At 44.8% G+C, this 11,305-nt stretch overlaps 1 long non-coding RNA gene across 1 annotated transcript; it reads right to left on the bottom strand.

The window, feature by feature from the left end:
* Positions 1-2,326: 2,326 nt before the first annotated feature.
* On the bottom strand, positions 2,327-6,511 carry LOC309851778. The gene is made up of 3 exons (XR_014304920.1): positions 6,318-6,511; positions 6,105-6,239; positions 2,327-4,484 (listed from the first exon to the last, which is right to left on the bottom strand). It is a non-coding gene; the product is annotated as an uncharacterized lncRNA (long non-coding RNA).
* Between the last annotated feature and the right edge of the window lie 4,794 nt (positions 6,512-11,305).

Genomic DNA, 11,305 nt, shown 5'->3' on the forward strand with positions numbered 1-11,305 from the left:
CTGCTCTGTGTGCCTTGGGACCACTTCTCCTTGGACATTCACACACTCCCTGGGGAAGTCTGACCAGTCTAGACCCTCCCTGGGCAGCCCAAGGAGCTCATAGTCTAGAGGAAGAGATGTGTCTGCACCCACCCCACGGCCCACTGCCTCTGACAGAGTGTGCAGAGCAGAACAGAGGCCTGAGCGAGAGGAGCTGGGAGCCTGGAGGGAGCAATTCACGGACCCCCAGCAGAGGGAGGTCACCGACAGCTTTGCAGAGGAGGGAGGGAGACATCATTTCAGCCAGAGGGGCCTCGAGGCGTGAGGAATGGATTGATTCCGAAATACAGATTTTGTGTTGGTAATATCTCCGCTCCCCATTTCGCAAATGGTGGTTTGTTTTCTTGTTCATCCTCCACAGATCCTTAAGGAGAGCCTAGAATATCATCACCAGAGCCCCAGTAAGACCCACGGCGACTCGGCTCCTCAAAGGTAAGTGTCCTAAAAAATGAAAACTGCTTTTGGACTCCTTGAGCCAGCCGGAAAGAAGGGAGTCATCTTTAAAACCTGCTTCCGGGCGCCTGGGTGGCTCAGTGGGTTAAGCCGCTGCCTTCGGCTCAGGTCATGATCTCAGAGTCCTGGGATGGAGTCCCGCATCGGGTTCTCTGCTCAGCGGAGAGCCTGCTTCCCCCTCTCTCTCTCTCTGCCTGCCTCTCTGCCTACTTGTGATCTCTCTCTGTCAAATAAATAGATAAAATCTTTAAAAAAAAAATAAAATAAAAATAAAAAATAAAATAAATAAATAAAACCTGCTTCCAAGTACCTCAAAACGCTGGGCAAGGGTGGCTGGAGCCTGAGGGTCATGGACGTGGGAGGGACTTGGAAGTGACCTCTCCATCCCAAGAGGGGCTTAGAGGGGAAAGACGCCTGCAGAACCGTGCATTGTATCCTTGGCACAATATCAGAGAAGGAAGAACAAAGGCTTTGCCATCAGACAAAGCTGGCTGTGAAAAACAGCCCTGCTACTTCCCAGCTGTGTCATCTGAGGAAACACGGGTTCTGAGCCTCAGTTTCCTTGTGTGGAAAATGGGGATCTGGTCCCCAGCCCCCCGGGTTGCTTTGAGAGTTTAAAAAAAGATAATGCATGTAAAGCATCCTGGTTAATATCCGACAAATAAGAGACTTTCGATAAATTGCAGGCAATTTTTATCATTTTTATTACAATTACTGTCATAATTAGAGAGCTACCTTGTCAATTTGGAGGGTGCTTGAAAATAAATTTCTATACAGAACTCCCTCTCGGTTTATTCTAAAATCTATTCAAAGAACAAATTGAGCTTTTATTCTGGGCTAAATTGCAAATGGAGTTTCTGTATCATTTCATAATGAGTTTTTGTGATGAGATCACAGAATCACAGAAACAAAATTGGAGACATAGAAGCTCCTGTGCCTTTCAAACTTCTCTGTAAAACAAGACAAAACAAAGCGGAGAGGCCGCTGTGGATATACTGAGGAGGAGAGATTTTTGTCCCCAGAATATCCCAGCTTTAAAGGGAAATCCGATTTCCAGGTCCCTCTCTTACTAAGTCCGCAGGGCTGTGTAATGTAGTACTTTAAAGCAAGGCCATGCAGATGCATAGCTCCCGTGATTTGAATAGAACAAGAAGAAGTAGAGGAGGAGGAAAGGAAGGGTAGGGGGGAGGTGAAAGAGGGAAGGCAGAGGCATTGGTATTTTGAAAAACACCGCAGGTGATTCCAGCATGCACCCAGAGGCTCACAGCATGGTACCAGCTCCCTTTGGCACTCAACAGCATACCCCTGGGTAAACAGCAAACAGGAAATACTTGTTTCCCTGTGTCTCCCTATGGGCGCAGTTGGGTTTAATAAGATTACACCAGCTTGACCTATATCATACTCGATACTGCTGGCAGCCACGTGCTTATTATAAAACAATCACTAGGAATCTAGGAGCCCCAGCAGATCAAGGACAAGGCTGCACATTCGCATTTATGTGTTAATGGGGAAGCCCAAGGTCTCAGGCAGTGGGCGGGTGAGTCTTGCCCTTTAAACCAGGGATGACTTACATGGACTTCAGATATTTGGTGGACACTTTGGGCTGTTGATTGGATCATCCCAAGAAGTACATAAAAAGAAAAAAATTTAAAGAATCTTAAAGATGAAAGCCGAGGTGCTTCTTTTCAACTTTCTCGCATTGCTGTTTTCAAGCGATTTCCTGGTTTCCGCCTTGTTCGTGTGGCCACTAGATGGCGGACAGGGCAAAACATTAGCCCTTTAGTGGGGCTGCATTGATCACGCTGCCAAGGGACTCACAGGTCCGGTTGCCGAATTCAGTAAACAAAAATGGAAGGCTCCCAATTAAACTCAAATTTCAGACAAACACGTATTTCGTGGGACACCACACTTACACTAAAAAATTACTTGTTTATCTGAAATTCAAATTTAAATGGGTGTCCTGAATTTTATTTGTCAGTCTTAATCAGAGGAGACTTTCCAGAATGAATAGGGAATTCAGTGGCTCTCAGCTTTTTCGGATACTAGAATTTTTGGCGGCATACTCGAAGGAATCAAAAGATTCAAAGCAACAGGAAACAAGCCAGCGATTATTACAACACAATCACGACAATTACAGTGTAGCAGTGTGCTCCAGGGTCCAAATTCAGTGAATAAAAATGGAAGACTCCCAATTAAACTCGAATTTCAAACAAATACGTATTTCATGGGACAACACACTTACACTAAAAAATTACTTGTTGTTTATCTGGAATTCAAATTAAAACGGGTGTCCTGAATTTTAACCCTGACAGTTAACCCTTTACTCCCACGTTTGCCCCATGCCACTGTGTGCATCCAGCTGTCCCTGCCCTGATCACATCCCAAGTAATCAAGGCAAGTGCTGGAAGACTCCAGCAATCCCTCTTGCTTTCTTGGTAATGGCTTGAGTGTAACCTTGCCCTATGCCTCCTTGCACTTAAAGTAAGTTGGAGTTGCATTACTTTGAGAAATACAGTCTCTGTGTTCAATCTGACAGAGAATGGCATAGATAGGCATTTGTAAGAAAAGGAAATGTTACATGTCGAACAAAACCTGGTGGCTTACACGTGAAGGTTGATGCTGTGCCTCTTTCCAAGCTGACGTCCCCTGGCCAGCCTCATGTTTACTCCCTCATGGAGAAGAAAAAGCAGAAACACCTGCAGCCTGAGCTCTTTCTTGACATAAATTGGCCAACCTCCCTAGGTGATCATGAGCTTTCTACAGGGAGGGACCATCCTTGGAGCTTCCTGCAGAGAAACGCTGAAGGTGAACCTGAAGTTCAGGGCACTGTTCCCTAAATCAGTGTTGTACTCAACACACTTTCTAGAGAGATTTGTTGCCCCAGTTCTGTGATCCAAGTTGTGGTGCATCTGGTCTACCTCTAGGAAAACTGGGTCCCTGAGAAGGAGAAGACAGAAAGGAAAGGGAAACGCAAAAGTTAGCAGTAGTTTGCAGATGGTAACATTAAAGATGACCCAGCTAGAGCCCACTCTGATAATTAACTCCTCTCTACCGGGGGGGCGAGAGGAAGGCCTGATGGTCAGAAATCCGTCTCAGACCCACTGTTAGGATCTTGATTCTTTCTCCAGCAGAATGAGTGCTTGCAGGAGGAGATTGATGAGAAAGCACAATCCAGTCTGTTTTCTGCCCACCCCAACTCTTCTCTAGATCTGTGTCTTTCTAACAGCTTTATTGAGCTACAATTTACATATTTGAAGTGTACAAATCAGTGGTTTGGGGTGAATTCACAGTGTTGTGCAACCAAGAGCGCAGTGAATTTTACAACATTTTCATCACCCCCAAAAGAAACCCCGCACCCACCGGGGCCACTCCCTGTTGCTCCCAGCAGTCACCCCCAGCCCTAAGCAGCCGCTAACCTGCCTTGTGTCTGTATAAATTGGCCTCCTCAGACATTTCATAAACATGGAATCTTATGGGGCACCTGGGTGGCTCAGTGGGTTAAGCCTCTGCCTTCAGCTCAGGTCGTGATCCCAGCGTCCTGGGATGGAGTCCCGCATCGGGCTCTCTGCTCAGCGGGGAGTCTGCTTCCTCCTCTCTCTCTGCCTGCCTCTCTGCCTACTTGTGATCTCTGTCTGTCAAATGAGTAAATAAATAATCTTTCAAAAAAGAAAAAAAAAGTGGACTCTTGTGATATGTGGTCTTTTGTGTCTGCCTTTTTCCACTGAGTATAAGGTCAAGATTCATCCCCATTGTAGCGCGTGTCAGCACTTCATTCTTTTCTCTGCTGATGTTCCATGTAGGGACATACCACATTTCATGTACCTGTTTATCTGTTTGTGGACGTTTGAGTTGTTTTCAGTTTTTGGCTGTTATGAATAAGGCTGCTTCAATCTTCATGTACCCATTCACAGTCCCTTCTGTGACTCTGCTCCAGGTCTTATAAACACATTGAGAAGGGTCAACTCTCTTGCCACAGTAGCCCCAGGGGGATGCTGCCTCCACCATAAGAAGAAAAAGGAAATATTAATTTAACTGAGGGAGAGGAAAAACACTGAGTGTGGGGGTGCTGGGGACCTCTTCTGTGTAGACTCTTTTTTTTTTTTTTTAAAGATTTTATTTATTTATTTGAGAGAGAGAGCACAAGCAGGGGTAGGGATAGGGATGGGGCATAGGGAGAAGTAGAATCCCCACTGAGGAGCTCGATGCGGGGCTCAATCCCAGAACTCCCAGATCGTGACCTGAGCTGAAGGCAGATGCTTAACTGAGCCACCCAGGCGCCCCTCTTCTGGGAAGATTCTTAACAAAGTACACAAGACCTTGGACTCTGAGGAATTCAGGGAAGATGATAAGTTTTTCCATCTGCAGAGTGGGTACATAATCCCTTTGCCTCCTCCAGGCAGTCTATAACTAACACATCCACATCTAAGAAAATTTAGGTCCTAAAGCAACACCATGTTTGGATAGTTTGGTAAGAATGGTCAGACAATGACATGTTTGGGAAATTTTTGCCCTCTGAGATATCCTGAATTCCTCAGGTCAACACATGGATAAACATGAAAAAGAAAAGAGGTTGCATTTTTCAGATTTTCCCCACCACCACCCTCAAGGCATAACGGTCTTAAGAGAGGGAGCTGAGCCTTCCTCCTTGGGAGGGAAAGGGAGGAATCAAGATTGATTGAAGTGAGTCATCCTCGCTCCCCTGCTGAGAAGCGACTGTCCTGGGAACTCTGAGCATCTGCACAGATTCATTCCGCACAACTCACTGGGCACTGTCTGTGCGGCTGGTGCCACAGATCAAAATACCACATGGTTTTGCCAGTGAGGAGCTGAGACTCAGAGTTCCCGAGTGCCGCTGAGGTTTCACCCAAGTCCGGCCACAGAGAAGCCATCAGAGAGACTTCAGCAATGATTAAAATGCATCCCCAGGGCACCTGGGTGGCTCATTCGGTAAAACTCCAACTCTTAATCTCAGCCTCAGGTATATCTCTCAGGGTCATGAGTTCAAACCCCATGTTGGGCTCCATGCTAGGGCATGAAGACTATATTAAAAAAAAAAAAAAAGTGCAGTCCCTACTCTCCAGGTTATAAGCTAGTGAGGAGAACAGATAAATAAGTAAAAAATGAAAAAGGCAGATTAGTACTGGAGGTGAGAAGCATAGAGAAATCATGGGGTAAAACCAAGGGCACTGCAGCCAGTGGTGTGTGGGAGAGCACAAGGTTTCCCCAAGAAGATGAAGTTTGAAACACAAGAAAGAATCTTCCAGGGAAAGGAGGGGAAGAAGAGCTTCCTTACAGAGAGAGAGCCGTAGCTACAAAGGCTTCACTATGGCAGAGAGCTCTAAGAAGTCTGTAACAAGATCAGCGATTGGAGGAGTGGGTATGAGTGGCCATCCAGAGTGGTGACAGATGGGCAGATGTCACTGACAAAGGGCCTTTCATATCACACTGAAAGTTGGCTTTTATCCTGACATGTATGGAGAGCCATTGAAGGATCTTAACCTGAAGGGGGAAGTAATCTAAAATTTTACCAAGTTTACCTAAGCAACATTGTAGAAAATGTATTGGAAGGAGCACAAGTAAAAACTAAAAATACTCAAAAACCTCTTCCAGACCTGTTCCATTCTGAACCACTCGTTGTCCAGGAGAGGCACGGTTCTCACAGCGGCACTTGGCTTCACCGTCCTCCTGGGTAGGCTCCTACCTCCTCTTGTCCTCACCCCACAGGAGTAGACCGCCATGTAAAAACCCTGAGGAAAGTGCTTCATAGGTAAAAATTTCTGAGTTCTTGTAAGTCTGAAAGTCTGTAAGTCTCATTCTGTACTCACCCTCAATGGAAAGAATTCCAGGTTGAACAACAGTTTCCCTCAAACTTTCTAGGCATGGCTTGGTCGTCCTGTGGTGATACCAGTCTGGTTGTCTTTCCTTCGACCTCACATTTGAGAATTACCTTATGCTTCACGACCTCTCGAACATCATCCTTCAGTCCCACCGGCCACCTTCTTGTTCCTCGACCATGTCAGGCTTGCACCTCCCTGCCCCTGACCTCTTCCGGAAATTTTCTTCCCCAACTCTGCCCATGGCTGGCGTCATTTCTCTCAGATCTGAGCTCAAGTGTCCGCTCTCAGAGAGGCCTCCCCTTAACAACCTAGCTAAACTAGCAAATACTAGATGGCCAAAAAATATGTATCAAATTCATTAAAAATAATTAGTTATTTCTAACTAGGTTTCTATGGGACTATTTCAGAAAGGAGGCAGTATTTGGAGTGGGCCAAATACATAATCTAATTCATTTTTGATTAGCTATCTGTATGGAAAAAAGTAGAATCTCAAATCCGTACCTCATAGAATACCTGGAAATATATTCCGATTTATTTAAATGCCTTATACATCTGAATGTAAGAGAAAAACTCATAAATACTCTAGAATAAAACAAAATGTCTTCATCACCTTGGAGGACTGCAGATTCTTGAATAGGACAAAAAAAGTACTAATCACTAAAACAAGAGGGTAAACTGGGGCACCTGGGTGGCGCCGTCAGCTAAGCACCCAACTCTTGGTTTCAGCTCAGGTCCTGATCTCAGGGTTGTGAGATCGAGCCCCACACTCAGAGGGAAGTCTGCTTAAGACTTCTCTCCCTCTAACTCTGCTTAAGACTTCTCTCCCTCTCCCTCTGCCCTGCTTCCCATCTCTCTCTCTCTCTCTCTCTTTCTCTCAAATAAATAAATAAACCTTTTTAAATTAAAAAACAAACAAACAAACAAACAGTAAACCAGACTAGATTAAAATCGAAAACTTCTCTTCATCAAAAGATATCATAAAGAGAGTGAAAAAGGCAAGTAAGAAAAGATATTTGTAATATATGATACACAAAGACTCATTTTCCAGAATGAAGAACCTTCACAATTAGTAAGAAAAAAGGAGGATAACACAATAGAAAAGTGGGCAAAAGATTTGAACAAACACTGCCCAAAGGAAGATCTCCAAGCAGCCAATCAATGTATGAAAATAGTGTTCAAGTTCACTATCTCCCAGAGAATGCCAATTAAAAGCCCCATGTCAAGCGCCTGGGTGGCTCAGTGGGTTAAAGCCTCTGCCTTCTGCCCAGGTCACGATCCCAGGGTCCTGGGATCGAGTCCCACGTCGGGCTCTCTGCTCATCAGGGCACCTGCTTCCTCCTCTCTCTCGTGCCTGCCTCTCTGCCTACTTGTGATCTCTGTCAAATAAATAAATAAAATATTTTTTTTAAAAAAGCCCCATGTCATACCAGGCAAAACTAGTTTTCATGGCTTTCTACTAGGGTTTGGTGGGGAGGGAGGGTCTGGGCAGCAGTGAGAGAGGGCACGAAGGGAATTTCTGGAGGGTCGGTTTTTAGCTTTTGCTCTAGGTGCTGACCAAGCAGGTTTATTCACTTCGTGAAAATGCATCAGTGTGTACAGTTAGGATTTGCACACTTCTCTGTATGCATGTTATATTTCAGTTAAGTGTTTGCCAAAATAATTACTATTGTGGTGATTAAGTAAGGATAAATTACTCAGTTCAGTGACTATTATGGGGCAAACATCCACTACATATTAATTTATATTTCATAGTGTAGTGACCAGTGACCATGATGAGCCAAAGTGAGACACTCATTTAGCAGTACAAAAAATAAATTTAAAAAACTGGCACATGGGGTGCCTGGGTGGCTCAGTCGGTTAAGTGTCCAACTCTTGGTTTTGGCTCAGCTCGTGATCTGAGGGTCTGAGGGTTGTGGGATGGACCCCCAGTGTCAGGCTCCATGCTCAGCATGGAGCCTGCTTAAGATTCTCTCTCTCGCCCTCACCCCCACCTTGAAAAGAAAAAAAGCTTGGTCACACCCAATAAATGGCGGTCATCAAAAACAACAAACAAAGAAAACCAAAAAGTAAGTGTTGGCAAGGATGTGAAGAAATTGGAAATCTTGTACAACATGGATGGTAGCGTGAAAGGGTGCAGCCATGGTGGAAAATGGATGGCAGAGCCTCAAAAAATTTATCACAGAATTAGCAAATGAACCAGCAATTTCACTTCTGAGTGTATACTTGAAAGCATTGAAAACAGGAACTTGAACAGAAGTTTGTACACCGAAATGCAAAACTGCATGTTTCACAGATGCCAAAAGCTGGAAACAATGCAGATGTCCACCAGGGGATGAATGGATAAACAGAATGTGGTATATGCACACAACTGAACAGTATTCTGCCTTCAGAAGGAATGAAATTTGGACCCATGCTGAGCCTGAATGAATCTTGAAGACACTCTGAGATAGGCAAGACATAAAAGGACAAATATTATTACCAAAAAACTAAATCTTTCCCCCACTGCTCAGCAACATTATCTTTGTCATAAATTAATACATTAAGTGACCTATATACGTCTGTCTATTTCCAGACTCTTCCTTTAGTCTCTTTGTCTATATTTGAGTCCAAACCATACTGCGAAGCTTTCCATCATGATATATGGTAGTGTGACCCTTCTAGCTCTGTTCTTTGATGTTGTCTTGGCTATTCTTTTTTTAAAATTAGCATACAATGTATTATTTGCCCCACAGGTACAGGTCTGTGAATCATCAGCCTTCCACATTTCACAACACTCACCGTATCACATACCCTCCCCAATGTCCATAACACAACCATCCTCTCCCTCCCCACCTCCCCCCCGCAACCCTAGTTTGTTTCCTGAGATTAAGAGTCTCTTATGATTTGTCTGCCCCCTGATTCCATCTTGTTTCATTTTTTCCTTCCCTACCTCCCATGACCCTCTGCCCTGCCTCTCAAATTCCTCATATCAGAGAGATCGTATGATAATTGTCTTTCTCTGATTGACTTATTTCACTCAGCTTAATACCCTCTAGTTCCATCCATGATGTTGCAAATGGCAAGATTTCATTTCTTTTTTTTTTAAGATTTTATTTATTTATTCAATAGACAAAGATCACAGGTGGGCAGAGAGGCAGGCAGAGAGAGAGGAGGAAGCAGGCTCCCTGCGGAGCAGAGAGCCCAATATGGGGCTTGATCCCAGGACCCTGGGATCATGACCTGAGCCAAAGGCAGAGGCTTTAACCCACTGAGCCACCCAGGTGCCCCCCCAAGATTTCATTTCTTTTGATGGCTGCATAGTATTCCATTGTATATATACACCACCTCTTCTTTATCCATTCATCTGTTGATGGACATCTAGGTTCTTTCCATAGTTTGGCTATTGTGGACATTGCTGCTATAAACATTCAGGTGCACCTGTCCCTTCAGATCACTACACTTGTATCTTTAGGGTAAATAACTAGTAGTTCGATTGCTGGGTCATAGGGTAGCTCTATTTTCAACTTTTTGAGGAACCTCCATGCTGTTTTCCAGAGTGGCTGCACCAGCTTGCATTCCCACCAGTAGTGTAGGAGGGTTCCCCTTTCTCTGCATCCTTGTGTCTTGGCTATTCTTGGCTCTTTTTATTTCCTTATATATTTTAGACTCACTCTGCTTATCAACTTCCAATTTTTTAAAGATTTTATTTATTTGAGAGAGAGAGAGAAAATGAGTAGGGGAGGGGCAGATGGAGAGGAAGAACCAGCTTCCCCACTGAGCAGAGAGCCCAATAGGCGGGGCTCCGTCTCAGGACCCTGGGATCACCACCACAGCCAAAGGCAGACACTTAACCACTGAGTCACCCAAGTGCCCCTCAACTCCATTAAAAAAAAAAAAAATGCTGGGAGTTTGATTGGGATTACATGAAATCTACTGATCGATTTGAGGAGAGTAGTCACCCTTTGAATCAGGAGCTGTCATTATTCCCATTATCAAGATGAGAAAACTGAGGTTTGGAGAGAGTCTGTAACTGGTCTGAGGTCAGATGGCCAGGGTCCAAATCCAGTGTTGCACTATCGTATGTCTGAGTTCAGAGCCTTTGTGTTGGATCATCTTCCAAGTAGAATGAAATATTCCTACGACTTCTGTCACTACCTGGACATCAAGCCTCCAGAACAGAGATTATGCCACCCATGTTGGTACCTAAATAGTACCTCTAGCTCTTAAATGCTACCCAGGACCAAAGTGCTCAGTAAATATCCATTACATGATTCGTTAGATCAGCGAATGAGTAAGGGAACGAAGCACCAGCTCCTGAGAAGCTCCTGAGAGCACAATTACATGCTGATAGCGAAATGTATTTGTATTTGCCCCTTAGACACAAACACCTGAAATAAACAAGCAAAGCTAACATCAAAAGCTAACATCAACTAAAACAAAATTTTGTGTTGTTACACTTTAACCCCTAAAGACCCAAGTCTTACCACAATAAATCAGATCCAGTGTGGAATTCTGTCCCTGAAGGTGACATCAAGGGCAAGTGTGGGCTGGGAACGCTCATCATCATCCTTAACATCCACCTAACTGCTGCTGTAGGTTCCCTCCAGACCTCCATCCAGCATGTTCCCAGCTCTGAATTGCAGGGACAGCTACAGAGCCATGTGTGCAGTGTTGCTGGGTGCAAGGGAAGTGTGTTGGATTCTGACCACTCTGCATCCACTTCTCCCAAATAGCAACTTGTTTCCTTGATTGGAGTGATCTCTTCTACACTAAGCATAGTCTGGTGGGGCCTCCCTACCCCCAGGTGGGCAAGTGACCCAAGCCTGACCGGTCTGATGCTCCTTGCCTGGGAACTGGATCTTGGGCAGAGAGCAAACTAGTAGAGCACTGAATGCAGCACTGCCCGGGAAGCTCCTCCAAGGGGATCCTGGTTGAAGTCTTCAAGCATAATTCAGTTTGAGCCCCCAAGAGCCTTCCAACAAATTTCTTTTCTGCTG

The sequence above is a fragment of the Mustela nivalis genome, assembly GCF_964662115.1.
Source record: "Mustela nivalis genome assembly, chromosome: 17".
In the NCBI taxonomy this organism is placed as follows: Eukaryota; Metazoa; Chordata; class Mammalia; order Carnivora; family Mustelidae; genus Mustela; species Mustela nivalis.